This window comes from Rhododendron vialii, chromosome 9a (assembly GCF_030253575.1).
Source record: "Rhododendron vialii isolate Sample 1 chromosome 9a, ASM3025357v1".
Lineage (NCBI taxonomy): Eukaryota > Viridiplantae > Streptophyta > Magnoliopsida > Ericales > Ericaceae > Rhododendron > Rhododendron vialii.
Window position 1 is genome coordinate 33,747,606 of NC_080565.1, and position 16,568 is coordinate 33,764,173.

General features: G+C 38.7%; 1 pseudogene; it reads left to right on the forward strand.

The window, feature by feature from the left end:
- Positions 1-462: 462 nt before the first annotated feature.
- LOC131300643 (uncharacterized) lies at positions 463-12,423 on the forward strand (annotated as a pseudogene).
- Positions 12,424-16,568: the final 4,145 nt, after the last annotated feature.

Below are 16,568 nucleotides of genomic sequence, written 5' to 3' on the forward strand. Positions count from 1 at the left end.
CACAGACCCTTTTTCTCCCGCCTTGGGTCACACAAAGATGATCGGAGCCGCTCATTTTGTTCAAAATTTGTTGTTTAAGGTCTCTGTAAAAAATGAGCTTCGTTCGATATCGTTACAGGCGTTAACAAAACACCCAAAATCACTTCATATTTACAGAGACCTTAAACAACATATTTTGAACAAAATGAGCGGTTTCGATCATCTTTGTGCGACCCAAGGCGGGAGAAAAAGGGTCTGTGCACAGCTGCTGTGCACGTAGCACAACTCTTTAGAAAATGACTAAGCTCGGCTCGTTAAGGCTCGAGCTCCAATTTTTACCTTGTTTAGTAAACGAGCCAAGCTCAAGCGCGCCCAAACTCGGTTCGTCTCGGCTCACTTACGCCCCTAATTGCAGTAGATCACAAACAATTTGTATATAAAGTCACAAAAGGTCATAAATCATTCCATAGTACTCCGTGTTTTGGAAACTTCTCGATCTATATATAGATTTCAGAGAGTGCGTGAGAGACAGAGAGAGAGAGGGAGATGGAGAGAATGGGGTGGGAGAGTAGCATGAGAGAGCTGAGACCTCTGGTTCTCCTACTGTTGCCTCTCTGCGTGCATTGGATCGCGGAGGAGATGACTGTGTCGGTGCTCGTCGACGTCACCACCGGAGCTCTCTGCCCCCGACTCTCCACATGCTCCAAAGCTATTTACATCAATGGCCTCCAGCAGACGGTATATAATCTCCCCCATCTCTCTCTCTCTCTCTCTCTCTCTCTCTCTCTATCTCTCTCTCTCTGTTTCATTCCTCTTCGTTTGGTTGCCCCGCAAATGGAAGCGACGAATTGATGACGAAAATGACTGTGTTTTTGCTGTGTTTAACTTCCTTATCTGAAGTATGTTCGGACATGGGATTGAATTACATAAACTCTGTTTTTCTGGTATTTAAACGTGACGGCTGCCAATTAATGGAGACATTTTTTAATTTTTATATATCTCAAATAATTGAGAGATTGCATATTCGTTGGATAACCAATACTAAAAAGTATAGGATTTACAATACCTTAATAAGCTCTTCTTAGTCCGATGAGATTGCTCGGATGCATATTCGCTCATTATCAGTCAGTCCAATCAAACATGACTGTTGAGTTACTTGATTCCAGAGTTATATTTTATCATGGGGAAAATGTTGATTATAGTCCAGTAGACAGTGGTTAATGTCCAGAAAGTGTATGGATATCAGTGAAATGTTTATAAATATTTGTGAAAGTGCATCAATATTTGCTAAAAGTACCTTGATGTAATGTGTACATTATTCATTGTCCAGCGGGCTACGTTTTTTTTTTTTTGCACAACGAAAAAGGATTATATTAATCTTTGAAAACGAATTACAAAGATTGAAGGGATCCAAGCACAAGGCATCAAACCAGAGGAAGGACAAACCACAAGAAGGCCCAAAAAGGGTCCAGTGCGCTACGGCTAGTAGAACTGACTATACATATGTCACTTGGGACCAAACTGTCTTCTTAGCGTGTCTGTATGATTCAATTTTTGGGTGTGAATTGTGAATTTCAAATCCAATTTTAACAGGTTAGGCTTACGGCTTACCATTATAAAAATTTAGAGTTTTGATGCTGAGAGATATGGGTTGGACAATTATGAAGAGTAGAAATCAGAAACTATGGAATTTCATATTCAAGTATCTTTATGGAAGCTATTCCTTTGTTTATTCAGCTACTAATTTTTTATTGTTTGAATTAGTAACATATTAAATTGTGTGGATGGTGTTGGTGTCTATCAGGTAATTGTTCTATGAGCTGCAACCATTGTAGGATAGATATCATTTTGCGTGTATGTTTGCCAATATTATAGTGTTAAAAACTATTCGTCAAAGATTAGGTGTAATACCTCAAGGTAAGCTTTTGGGCCATATGGTGTGGCTTGGAGATCAAAATCAGGGTATTAGGCCAGTGGTTTGCTTGGGGGCGTTACATTAGGAGTACTTGTGACCAGGGCTTCTAGCCGACACCCCTTGTAGTTATCTAACTCACTAACCCACTAACCCACTTACGATATCCATGACCAAAAAAAAAAAAAAACAGAGAGTATTTTTGGGTTGTCAGCTTCTTTATTCATAAAATTGGTGGGTACATGTAAGGATAAAAGCTTGATGCAACTTGAACCCTTTGTGTTTTGCCTTTGTAAGCACACAATGGCATGCATTTTGGGCCATTGAAGTTTATGTATCACGAAGGGAAGGAAATTAATTGAGGTCCTGGTCCGTGGAGCTGAAAAGCAAAGTTGTTTTTAATACTAGTCTTTAGCACTAGTTTTTTACTAACGTAGTTTTAGAACAACTTGCTCTTTAAACAATCAAGTTTTTTCTTGCAAGTTTGATAGACATCAAAGATGAGGCTACTGATCTTTCATGTAATCGTTAAGTTAGTGGACCATGTAATAGTGACAATGACATATATAGAAGGATATATAAAGATCTATATATGTCATTGTCTTTTGTTTATCATATGTTTTTTTCTGTTGGATTTATAGTTTTGCTACTGTACTGGCCAGCTGGCCTTATCATAGTAAAGCTTAGGTTAGACAATTTATAGTTTCTTTCTTCGATTTTTTATTATGTCTTGTTTTCTTGTTCATAAAGTGTCTAACCTAGTTGTTGGGACTTTAGAGCACAACTTTATTTTATGAAGATGGAATGAATAAGCAAAAGCAAATACAAGCACCTTTGACTTAAACTAGGAGAATTAATTTAGATCTCGGCGTCTAGCAATGGGAAGAAGCAAGTAACCAATTAACCAAATTGGACAGATGAGAAAACGTATTAAGCAATTGAGCAGTAGAAAAACACTTTCTTTTCGGGGAAAGACTGGCGTTGATCGGGTCATTGTCTGGGGACCGGGTTAGAGGTCTTAAGTGGATTGAAGTGACATACAACTGAATTCTTTCTTATGGGCATTGGGCACCCCTGCTGAATTCTTTCAGAAATGAAGGAAATGCAAATCTTAATATCTAAAAGTAGACGGACAACTTCTTAAATAATCAAGTGAGATCAACATCAAATTCGGATGCTATTTGGTGTTTTTATCACATCACAAGCTGTGAGAGTACTGTTAAAGTGTGTTCAAATACGTGCACCGGTAATTTTTCCTGATATATTGCTTAACTGTTAAATTTATAAGCTTCTTTAACGCATATATAGTAAATAGTCGATTGACTTCTAAAATTTTGATACATCTGACTAATAAAAATAGCTGCAGTTGCAATTTAAGCTTTCGACTTCTTTTCTTGTTTGTAGCAAGTTAATTTGATCAAGAAGGGTGTATATCTTTCTACTTGATAGGTTGTTGGAATTTTCAAGATGGTGGTGCTTCCAGTCCTAGGCCAACTAGCAGATGAGTATGGGCGAAAACCGCTGCTTCTCCTTACTGTATCTACTACAATAGTCCCTTTTGGTAAGTTTTTGTGGAATTTGTAACTTCATATTTCTACGAATTAAAATGCATTTGGTGTTGGTGGGTACAGCTAGCTGTGGAAATTTCCTGTAAAACCAACACTATTTAAGAGTTAAATGCCGGCTAGTCCTTCTCTAGAATCATCTTTTGATTTTGTTTTACACTATCGATCTGTAATAGTGTGGTATTCTAACTAACAAGACTGATCTACATACGCCTGCGCTTAGACAACCCCTGGCTCCCAATATATACTATACTCTTATCATGGTGCTGGAGATTATGCTATAGCATGTTAATGATGTTAACATCAAACTTCACCACACATTATGTTTTTATCAGGTAAATGGGTCAAACTTCACCACACATTATGTTTTTATCAGGTTAATGGGTTTTTTAAGGGTCAATAATGTTTGTTTTGCTCACCTTACCATGTTGCTATTTCAGCTTTGCTTGCTATCAATGAGTCAAAAGCCTCTGTTTATGCTTATTATGTGATCCGTACCATTTCATACATTATAAGTCAAGGGAGTATATTCTGCATTTCTGTCGCTTATGTGGTGAGAGTTTCCCCTCAGTGATATTTAGAACGTATCTCAGCTGGGGTTATTAGAGATCAGAATTTCCTTTCTATGGCAGGCAGATATTGTTGATCAAAGTAAGAGGGCAGCAGTATTCAGTTGGATTACAGGCCTCTTTTCTGCTGCACATGTGCTTGGAAATGCACTAGCGCGTTTTCTTCCTGAAGGTTACATTTTTGAGGCATGTTGGTTCTGTAGTTCCGGCATTATACGATGTTGAATCTGTTTTTAATATCCATGTTGTAAATCCTACTGATAAAGCTTATTGTTTCAGGTATCTATAGCCCTCTTGGTCTTTTGTCCAGTTTACATGTACCTATTTCTGGTTGAGACAGTTAAACCAACTTCAAGACATGACCAGCATTTGGGTTGCTTGCACAAGGCATTTATGATTGTTGAGGAATGATACAATTCAATGAGACATGCCACAACTATTGTTTTGAGCAGGTACTTTTGTCTCTAGCATCAGTGATGACCGTTTGTTCTCAGCTGAAAAGGATAGATCATATCATGGAAAAAGCTAGCTTAAAAACGTTTTTAAAATCCAGCCTGAAAACCTGAGAAAAACCTCTCTTTATGAAGGACAACTGCTAAAGTAAGCGAATTTATATTTTAGGGCAATTACACTGCAAAAGTAACAAACACGGCGCTAGTGTCCCAATCCCAATTTTTTTACTGTATATTTTCATATTTCTATTTTTCCTTTGGGACATCAGCGTATTACTGATGTTGTACTTGGAGAACTTGAAGCGTCACCACTAAAGGGCTCTGTTTTACTTCACAGTCAAACGCTTAAAGGAATATCGCTTGTTTCCTTCTATTATGAATTGGGGATGTCAGGGATCAGCAGTGTCTTACTGGTATGTCGCCTATCAATATCACAAAGCTAAATGATATATCTTTAACAGGATAATCGTTAGTATTATTCCACCGATTTATATGCCCATATGTAGCCCCAAAATATACCCTTTATGTTTAAGGCACAACAGTTGGAATAATTTGTCCGTACTAGTACAATGCCATTAAAGTATAAAACAGATCCGGTGGTTGGTTGCATTTTTGTGATGAAAATATTTTCTAACATCATCTCTATTAGTTATGTAGAAAACTGGTGAACACTAACAAAAGTTTGTTTTATTTTAGACAGAAGATAATTTGCACCTGTTTGCATCCATTACTGATACTTTCTAGTTGATTATGTGTTTAAAACTACACAGTGACATTGTTCTGCTACCACAGATCACAAACCAAACACACACACGAGTCATAAATCAATCACAGAGAAACACAAGAATTTTTTTGTGGTTCCCCAAAATCGGGTACATCCACAGCGCAGCGGCTTCACTATGTGTGGAGAGTTTACAACACTCAACTTCACCCTCTCTTTCTCACTATTGCTTTTGTGATACAAGTACAACCACGCATTACAAATAGAATACAACTGATATATATAGGATTTGGGAGAGGGAGCGTTCCAACGACCTCAGGATAAGGTCTCCATTTCAAGGCCATTGAATGCACTGAAAACTGATCTTGGAATGCTACAATCTGATTTCTGAGCCAATTTACTCCACTGACATGGAACTATTACAACTATGACTTTCATTCTCCTTCTGTAGTACTATCTGAAATCGGCCTTTGGTTTCAACAAAAATCAATTTTCAGAAATCCTGATGATGGTGGGAATAGGATCTATTGTATCTCAGGTATTTTTTTTGGGTGTCCTTTTCTTTCTTCTATGAACTTACATAACACTTCGGCCGCGAAAAACATGTGGGGGGGAAAACATCAATTCTTCTCCATTGTGAGTCTCTGTAGAGGGTGAGAATCTCGCACTTGCCCACCACCACCCTGGGGCGGCCAAGCTTGCCCTCACCCTCGTAGTCATTGTTACCAAAGACAACCTCGTCCAAAAAGTGACCATGTTAAGTACTTTGTACTCTCGTTAATTGGTTCAAATCCTCATTTCTATTGGGATTCAAACCAATTAACGTGGAGTGCATTATGTCAAAAAATATCAAAGGGGCCTATTCTTCCTCCTGGTTCATACCTTTGGGGGGCGTTATCCTCGTAGACATGAGACGCTTTTTGCTTTCCATGGCATAGGGATAAGAATGTTGTAAAGGCATTGAGGGCATGCAAGCAAATGATACTGAATCATCGGGCCTTCTATGAAGACCAAACAAATCAAGACTTTATCACAGGTTTTAAAAGCATGGGAGATACAATGAACCAAACCCTTGAAAGAATGTTTGGTAATGATGAGAATGACATCGAAATACCGAACTCTATACGAGAGGATTTACGTGAAATGGTTGAAGCCCGTCTTTGCTACGTATGTACTGCACTGTGATGGGTCATATCTTGAATATCGGAAAGAGTGCAGGTGTGGCTTTTTAGTGAGGAATCATCAGGAAGACTTCTAGGTGTAGGAAGCTCACCCACCCACTATTTTATGAGCTTCAGGCAATTCGGAAAGGTATGGAGATGGTAAAATGCATGGGTCTTGTATGGTTCAGAGTGATTGTTTGGATGCGATATAGTGCATTCGTAGCAAGCATAGCAACTGTAGATGCCGCGACGTACTCGATTAGATCTTTGCGAAAGCAATAGCCCGTGCAAGTTTTGGTTCAAATTCGTTTTCCGAGAAGGAAACATGGCAGTTGATTTCCTTTCGAAGATGACAATCCGGGAGGTCAATCAAGAAGGAAAACCTGATGATGGACGGAAGGCAGTTAGACTTTCCTATTGGGAGTTCTCAAATACAAACATGCCCACAATTCTTGCCAAAATTGTGGAGGATGATGCAATTGGAAAAGTGAGGACTAAACATCGTGCTTTAGAATTCAGGTAGCCTTGATGTAGATGAATTTGCCAAGGTTCATCTTCAAATCTAGAGAATGGAGAAGATTTGAAATTAGTCAAGTGATATAAATTTAATCGTATGTGCTAATATGTCACAATTATCTATGCTTTGCTGGAACGCTACCTTTTTTTAGATTAAATAGTTCTAGTTTTGTTTAGCAGAGTAAGAGAAAATTTTGTTTTCAGCTACAAGCTCTAGATTTGAAGATGAACCTTGGCAAATTCATCTACACCAAGCTACTTGAATTCTCAAGCACGATGTCTAGTCCTCACTTTTCCAAGTGCATCATCCTCCACAATTTTGGCAAGAATTGTAGGCATGTTTGTATTTGAGAACTCTCAATGGAAAAGTGTAACTGCCTTCCATCCATCATCGAATTTTTCTACTTGATTGATCTCCCGGATTGTCATCTTCGAAAGGAAATCAGTTGCCATGTTTCCTTCTCGGAAAACAAATTTGAACCAAAACTTGCATGGGTTATTGCTTTCGTAAAGATCCATGATCTAATTGAGTTCGTCGCAGTATCTAAAGTTGCAATGTTTGCTATGAATGCACTGTATCGCACCCAAACAATCACTCTGAACCATACAAGACCCATGCGCTTTACCATCTCCATACTCTTCTGAATTGCCTGGAGCACATAAAATAGTGGGTCACCTTTGCTTGTTGTGGGTGAGCTTCTTGCACCTAGAAGTCTTTGCTGTTGATTACTCACTAAAAAGCCGCACCTGCCCTCTTTCCGATATTCAAGATATGACCCATTCAGTTCAGTGCTTACGTAGCAGAGACGGGCTTCAACCATTTCACGTAAATCGTCTCGTATTGAGTCCGGTATTCGAAGTCCTTCTCATCATTACCAAACATGGTTTGGTTCATTGTATATCCCCTATTTTTAAAAGCTGTGACATAGTCTTGATTTGTTTTGTCTTCGTAGAATGCCCGATGATTTAGTATCATTTGCTTGCGGACCCTTAATGCCTCTGCATCGTTCTCATCCCTATGCCATGGAAGCAAAAACTGTCTCATGTCTAGGAGTATAACGCCCCCAGAAGATATGACCAGGAGCAAGAGTAGGCCCTTTGGTATTTTTTGAATGGATGAGCTCCATGTTAGTTGGTTCGAATTCCAATAGTAATGAGGATTTGAACCAATTAACAACGAGTACAAAGTACTTAACGTGGTCACTTTTTGGAGGAGGTTGTCTTCGGTGACAAAGACCAAGAGAGTGAGGGCAAGCTTGGCCACCGCAGGGTGGTGGTGGGCAAGTGCGAGATTCTCACCCTCTGTAGAGACTCACCGTATAGAAGAATTGATGTTGTCCCCCCGTATGTTTTTCGATTGTTTTGCAATTCCATCCTTCCACTATCCTTCAAATTGGCAGGGATCACACATGCCGGTGATTTACATGTTTTTTCCTCCCTTTTGTCTAATGTCCCTGAGCACCGGATTTCTAACTTAGTCGAGCACGTTAACTATCCTTTAGTTGTTCTTTTAATGTTGAAATCCTCCACTTACAATCTTTTTCATGGTATGGCATGCTTCAAGATGGTGGTGCTTCCTCTCATCAATCCGTTGGTTGGGGAGAAAAAGATATTGTGTGCAGCTTTACTTTCATCGATAGCTTATGTGAGTTGTCCTTCATTGCCTTAATTTAATCTGCCTGCAGCTTTGCACTTCATGATCTCATGGAAGTTCCCCCTCCCCAATCCACAGGCATTGCTTTATGGCTTTGCTTGGGCTTCTTGGGTATGTACTCCTATATACCAAAACTCTTGTTTTGCTAGTTTGCATTCATTGATTACATTGCACCTAAAATACACGTTGTTGCCCTTGTTGTATCTCATCATCTTACTCGTGTTGGCCGGGAATCGTTGAAAACGCAGGTACCATATCTAAGTGCTTCGTTTGGAGTCATCTTTGTCCTTGTGAAACCTTCCGTAAGTGCCATTTGCAATGATAGTTTATAGTTGTCCCACAATTTTGTTAGAAAAGATGGAGTATATTGTTGACTGTTGTCAATCTTATGGCTCACTTATAAACCCATTTAATTTTCTAATGTGCCAGACTTATGCTGTTATATCAAAAGCATCAAGCTCAGCAGATCAGGTTGGTGGAGTGATATGGTTTCTTTGAAGTTATTTAGATAACTATTAAAAGCTTTCAGATTGCTGAAACCCAAGATGAGGAATTGAGTTGCAAAAACTGGAAAGAAAAAAATGCTGTTCTGAACACGTAGGTGCCAGCCATGGACTACCCACATGGAGGGAAATCCCCAAATCCCACTTAGTTCTTCTTTGATGCATTTTACACTAGCTGAAATTTCGGTCTCATTCTTGAGAATTTCTCTTCTCCTCATTGACACGGGTGATAGTATATTCTTATACGTTTGTTTAGCAAATCGAAGTAGGCCCCTCTTGCTGTTTCATTCATCCAGGTGGAGTTTTCAGTTTTCCTCTGAACTCAGCTGGTTTCGAGTTTAAAATGACCATGATCAGACAAATTTTGAGAAATTTCTTGCCTCGATTGGGTTTCTACTTTCTACCTTCTGGTTAACCATTGAAGTCAGTTATGAAGATATATTTCCCTTCTTTTTTTGGTCCCCTATTTTTGACGGTTGGGCATTCTTTAGCAAACTCATTTGCATTTTCACCATCTGAGCCCTTGCATCACTTTCTAAGTTCAGTTCAATCACAGGGAAAAGCACAAGGATTCATTGCTGGAGTGCAATCAATTGCAGATCTGTTATCACCCCTTGCAATGAGCCCATTGACCTGTGAGTTTGCATACACAATTCCGTTGCTTAGACCATCAATATCCTTTCACTTAACTTGCTTTAACTGTTTGTTTTCAATGTTTCCCCAGCTTGGTTTTTGTCCAGCAATGCACCTTTCAACTGTAAAGGTTTCAGTATTATCTGTGCATCTTTGTGCATGGTAAGTAATCTGTCTCTCTCTCTCTCTCTCTCTCTCTCTCTGTGACTGCAAATGTTCATGCATTTCAGGTGATATCTTTATGTTACACGTCCATGCTACAAATAGAATCAAAGTCCAATATCGATTCAGCTGATGATACAGACAACATCGAAGCACCACTTATTTTTCCCGAGTCCTCCTAGGCTGATTGTGCTTGTAATTTTTTTTGTTCCTTTGTATCTAGTGCTTGTAGATAATTTAGATGCTATGCCATTCTCATTATTTGATCGTTCTAGTTACATGCTAGAAGAAACAAATCGACGGTGGTGGAAGAATAAATAATGTAGGAAGTAGAGGCCAAAGTCAAACAGCTTTTTACGTCACAAAATTAGTAAAATCATCTTTAAATGCTTACTATCACATTTAGCCCTGTTGCTCTCTTCGCTGTCCAAGTAAGGTTCTTCTCCGTAAATTTAGACCATATTGGCTCCCTCATTTATAGCTTAGGTTATGCCACCGATAGTGTTATAAGATGGAAATACCTAAGTGTTGACGGTTGCACCATTCAATCTTATGATTCTGTTTACTGCTTCCATATCTCTGAAAATTTTGAAATTAAACAGCCTCGTTTCATCCATTTGCTTAGTACCTCAAATATGAATTGAAGAATATATAGACTAGTTGATATCGGAAAGATATACTGGTTTTTTTTTTCCATTCGGAATGATTGGGCGTAGAGCATCTGTAGGTGGCTTTATAAGTCCGCCATCAAATCCCTTGAGTATGAGCACAAGATTAGTACGCAGTCACCTTTTTTTAGCTATTGCTAGTATAATGTTTCTTTTAAATGCCCTCTTTTATGGTATTGATCAAAGAGTTAAACCATACAGGCAGTACATAGTAACACTAACACCAAACTTGTTCACTATCTGATCAGAGCTTATTCTTTAGTTGATTCAGATATATCTGAATCTATCTATCATCTTTTGCAAACCACTCCGCTGCCATCCACCCCGGTGCTGCACTTCATGGTTGAATACTCTGTCCCCCGGTTCTTGCTCGAAGAAACACGATTAATCGAACCGAACCGAGAAGCCAAACAGTCCGTAGCAAATATGTGAGAAGTCAAGTACTTATTTGCCCCACCCATCACCTGCATTGGCATATTCACCTTTGCCTTACTCACGTAATCACTCCTGTAAGTCTGTCCCAAAACTCCGTTCACTGAATCAGTCAAGTTGTAGAACTTGAACCCAAGCTCCAAGTGAGCAAAACAGTCGTCATCAGTTATGTTATACCCATGAACTTTAGATTCCTCGGGCGTGATCGGGACCACTGCCGCAGTAACCCGAAAAGCACCGGCGGCTTCGATCGTGACCCGGTTAGCTGCCGCGGTTCGGGTGGCGGTGATGGCCGGAGATTTCCACTCGGAGCCCTCGGCTGCGGGGAGGGATACGGGGTTGTAGTCGAGGAAGATGGCGAGGCGGTCGACGTTGTCGTCCCATTTGGACGTTTTTTTGGCGGCGACGAGGAGTTTGTGGTTGTTGATTAGGATTCCGATGGATTGAACCCAGGTGAAGTCTCGGTTGAGATTAGGGTTCCGCTTGCCGATGAAGTGGGCGTTGATGTGGAGGTCGGAGTCGGAGACCAGGCAGAAGTCTTGGTTTTTTCTGCCGTGGAAGTAGAATGTGATGCCGTCGCCGCCGACGAAGCGAGGGTCCTCGCAAACAGCACCAGGGGTATTGCATCCTATTTGCAAGAGAACATTTATGAGTTCTTAGCTGGCATATTATATACGAAATATTTGTTGATTCAACTTCTTATTGAAACTCATTTCAGCCTGCACTCAAAATTTGCATGGCGAAATAAGAAGTTTCGTGCAACTAGCTATGGTGCATTTAACAGAGTTTCAAACCTCAATAACTACTGCTAACTTTCGCCGAGCCAAAAAAAAAAAAAAACTCTCTCTCGTGCCGTACAAGGATGTTTGCACATAGGTTGTCAAATTTAGCAATTCAACGGCGATGTTAGAATCTCATAACAAAAAGAGTTAACATCGTGATCGTGAGATAAAAAGAGTTGGATTAACTTACTGCAGACGGGTTTGCAGGTGGCACAGTCCATGAAACAGGTTCGAAGACAGGTCGGGGGGCAGGGAGCGGGAACGTTGAAGCAACGCGGAAACTCACGCTGTCTCCGGCACCTCACGATGCGGGGCTGGACCGCCGTCGTTACGGTGGCCGAGAACCATAGCATGAAAAGGACCACCAAGCTCATCCTCATGGAAACAGGACTCTTAGGCAACGCAGACATACTGGATGATTGGGAGATTTTTCTTTGGATCATTGGATGTGTTTGGGAACATGCCTCTCTTCACCCCTTTTATAGGGTTCACGTTCATGCCATTCATCATCTCATGATCAGTTGATGCAGCAGCATGTGAACCAGCCACACCAAAACTCACTCCAATTCTTCCCCGAAAACGTCGAAATTACACTCCTACCCTTGACTTCTTGGAGAGCCTGCCCGTAAAGTTGAGGGTTTTCTTGGGAAGCAAGTGGGGTTTGTATTCTGCCTACTGGTAAATCTTGTGATTTGGTTTTTCTGGATCCTGAGAGGCATTTTTTTTACCAAGGGCTATGGTTTAACTTGTGACTTCCTCCTGATTATCTTCGCAAATTAACATTTTTCGTGAGCTTTTTTCTCCATCGTGTCTTCCTGCTGGAGTAGTGTAGATTCGCACCTAATTCACATAATTCGCACAAGCGTGCGCCAGTGTGAGGGTGAGCGTCTTCGAAATACATCTCAAACTACTAGAATTCGTGAGAGTGAGAATTGAAAGCGTGGGCACAACATAAGGATTGAGAGCAGGAGCGCAGAGCATTTTGAAGGATTATGCGATTGAATTCATACCAATCGAGTGAGAGAGATAATCCATCATACTCTATGTGGATATAACAAGTGAATGCCAATTATGAGGCGATAGCTCCAGCAATATGGTCAGACACTATGAAATATACTACCAATTTGAGGACCGGTGCTAAGCAAAGGTTCACAGGGTACTGAGCGAGTCCGACCCCTCTCCAATCTCGGCCCGTATCAAATTTTAACGATCTCACATCATTTGATATGATTTTGGAACACATTATTTTACAAAAAATAAGATTGCATAACTGGAACAAAACTCATTCATTTCTACTTCCTTTGCCATATAAATGTGTTTCGAAATCATATCAAACGACAGTCGATCAAACTGATTTTTGACATGCTTGATGCTCGCAATGAATTCAAAAAATGTGAACGGTCCCGATCATTGAAATGGGATCAAAAGAGTTTTTTTGGGCCCGGGATTGGAGAAAGTATTTCGCTGTGTTCCATTTAAAGGGATTGGAGAGGAGCCTGACTCGCGGTGAGCTGCTTCCTGCACTCGAAGTTTTGCTTAAAGGCTTCTCAATTCTTTTGGGTTTTATAGGAAAGGTTCAAAAAATAAGAACGGTTTTGTAGGCCAAAGGGCCCAATCCCGAGCAAAGTCCAAAAACCGCCTTTCGGTTTGGGTCATAAACGCGGTTTGGGTCATGTTATAACCCAAATAGTCACCCAAGGATTAGACAACTGTTTGGGCCATATTTGGGCCGTCCCAAATTATTAGTGCTGCAACAAACCACACATTGAGGTTTGTATTAGGGTGGGTTCTTGCAAATTTATAATCTATACAATTTCGGTATTTTTTGTTTAGTTTTTCGTCATAATTTTTCAGATTAATCGTTCGTCTCGATGAGAGGAGTCTAGAAAGTTTACTGGAAACGAAAAAAGTATCAAGCAAAGAAAAAAAGTTTACTAATAACGAAAAAAGTATCAAGTAGTTGTCTTATTTGTCTAAAATGCAGCCTTATTTTAATTTTTTCAACATCGGTACATATTTTTATTCTTTACCGATTCGTTTAAGTGAGACGAACCGATTCGTCTAAGTGACGAACCGATTAATTCCAAAAATTATTACGAAAAGCTAAACAAAAAATTAGAAAAAATAAAAAATACCGAAATAGGTTTTTAGATTATAAGTTTACAAGAGCGGACTAGTGTAATTGCTTCTTTCTCTTCTATTCGTCTAAGTGGCGAACCGATTAATTCCAGTTTTTTTTTTCTTTTGCAATTGCTTCTTTCTCTTCTATTCTTCAAGTCATGGAAAAAAATGCACCGCGGTTTGGTTCTAAGCTTCACAAATAGACGGGACGAAAAACAATCACAGGGCTACAAAAATACACGGAAATCATCTTTGCAAATGAACAAAGGAAAGATGGATCCGGGGTCGACGCTGCCAAACGGCCCCTGCCAAGCGGCCGAAACGACCCGGAGATGAAAGCTTTTTATGGGATGATTTTTGTACGTTCTTGTAGTACATCCATGGCCAACAGTAGTACAAGAGTACTGGACAAACTTTTTTGAATCAAAATGGGTAAATTTCACTGACCTCCCCTGAGGTTTCTGACATAAACAGATACCTCCCCTGAAGTTTTTGAAATAGCACTGCCCTCCCTTTCTTTTACTGACATTGTCATGATTCCCCCCTCCAGCACCCAGACGTCAGAAATTTGACGGAAATAGCTTAGGAATGGTGATGTCATGGCTGTCTTCCTTTGAAAATGCCAATACTACCCTCTACCTTATATGGTCTACTACAACTCTTAGTTTTATATTATTTGTTAAATCTGTGAAAATATACTTTGTTGTTTTTTTCCACATCAACTCACATTGTTATTTTTTACCAATATCAATTACACAAGTAATCCATATGTCTATTTTTATTTTAAAAGATGCATTGGCAATACATAGTATATATAGAGAATCCACTCAAATTAACTATGATTCATCAATAATCCAGTTAAAGACATAATTGCTTGTTAAATAAATCACTTGAATCATATTTTATTAAATTCACCTTGCAAGATACTTTCTAAGAAAAATGGTCGTTCAAGTCGAAAACTGAACCAAATTCTTAGCTATAATGGTTGTTTCCAATTTCTTTTCTATTGAGATTTAATGTACCCTCAATTTGGAATGCCTATTTTTACCTCTCTCTTTTTCGAGCAAAAGATCATCTCAGTTATATTAATATGGAAATAAAGTATGACGAAAATAACAAATAAAGACCAGAAAAGCCACGTGAAATGAGGGCCGAGCCGGAAATAATTTTTTCTCATTTTAAGTGCATTTGTTTGATGTGTTCCTATACCACAACATATGAGAGCATTTCTTACATCTACACTAAACAGTCATTCTTGCAAATGGTTTAATTAAAAAACTTAATTACTTTTTTGGCCTTTTTTATTTTTATAACACACGATGTATATGTAAAATTAGTTCAAAGTTGATCAATTGTGTTGACGAGAGAAATTGAAAAGGTGTAACAACATTGATCAAGGTTGAAAAACGTACACTAATTAAAGACTAAAAAAGTTTGAAAAAGACAAAAATAATCTTTTAGTGTCTTTAGTGTCGTCTTATATAAACTTCTTTTTAACTTTCATCTATATTTTTATACTTTTTTGATTTCCCTCGTTGAGACGATAGATGTGAAGTAAAATTATCAAAAAAGATAACTAAAAGTTAAATAGACTAACTGCTACCAAAAAATAATTTAGTCCAAAGGCTCTCTGATTATAATAATTAAGGCCCCGTTCCAGAACTTGAATAAGTTCTTATTTTTTGTTCAATAATAAGGCTTGTTCCACAAAATAAGAAGTAAGTACTTATTTTTTGGTTGAGGCAACTTTAAGCTCAAAAATCATGTGTTTACGCAAATAATTTTCCTATCAATATGGATCTTATTTGATAGATCTTATTGAGATTTTTAATACGTTGCAAAAAAAATTGAAAAATTATTTTTCATTTACGTTATTTTTGAGTTTGAAAATGTGAAATAAGCTGCTTATTTGAGTTTTCTGGAACAACCCTTCTTATTTTTCTTTGAGAAGTTCCAAAATAAGTACTTATTTTTTAAGAAGGTTTCTAGAATGGAGCCTAAGTACCTCTATAGCGTGAGTTTGAAAAATAAATTACTTTAATAGTTTTATTCTTAGTCTTGCTCTCCATAAACAAAAATTTATTTGGAAAAAATAGGGAGGGAGAGAATGAGTGCAAAAAGAAGGCAGCACACATTAAACAAGGGCAATTTTGTCATCCTATTGTGTATTTAACACCGTTTGCAAGCAATTTAACAGAAGGGGGACTTGTGACAATGTCAGTAAAAGTAAGGGAGAGCACTGTTATTTCAGAAACCTTAGGGGAGGTATCTGTCTATGTCAGAAACCTCAGGGGAGGTCAGTGAAATTTACCCAATCAAAATGGGAGTATACTTGTCCTCCACAAACTTTGATTCAAAGGAATCTCAGTGGATGTATTTGGTACCTAACTATATTTGATGTTTGATGTACGTGGTTGAACAACCAAAACCAACCAACCACCTCAAAGTCTCATTAGCATGAGGGTGAATTTTCACTAAATTTTTTGATCTTCAAACTAATGGTCATAGTCAAGTTGTTTCGTTAAATGGTACTGATAATCTTTACTTGACACATGTGATTATTGTTATCTGTCTAAAAATTCGTAAAAACATGGGTTTTAGTCCATTTATCAAGGGAAATGATTTTGTCATTCTTTTTTTTTGTTGACGCCACTCTCCTGCAAATGTATTTTTGATGCAAAAATACACTTGCAGAGGAGTGACGTTAACAAAAAAGGAAGTGACAAAATCAATAGC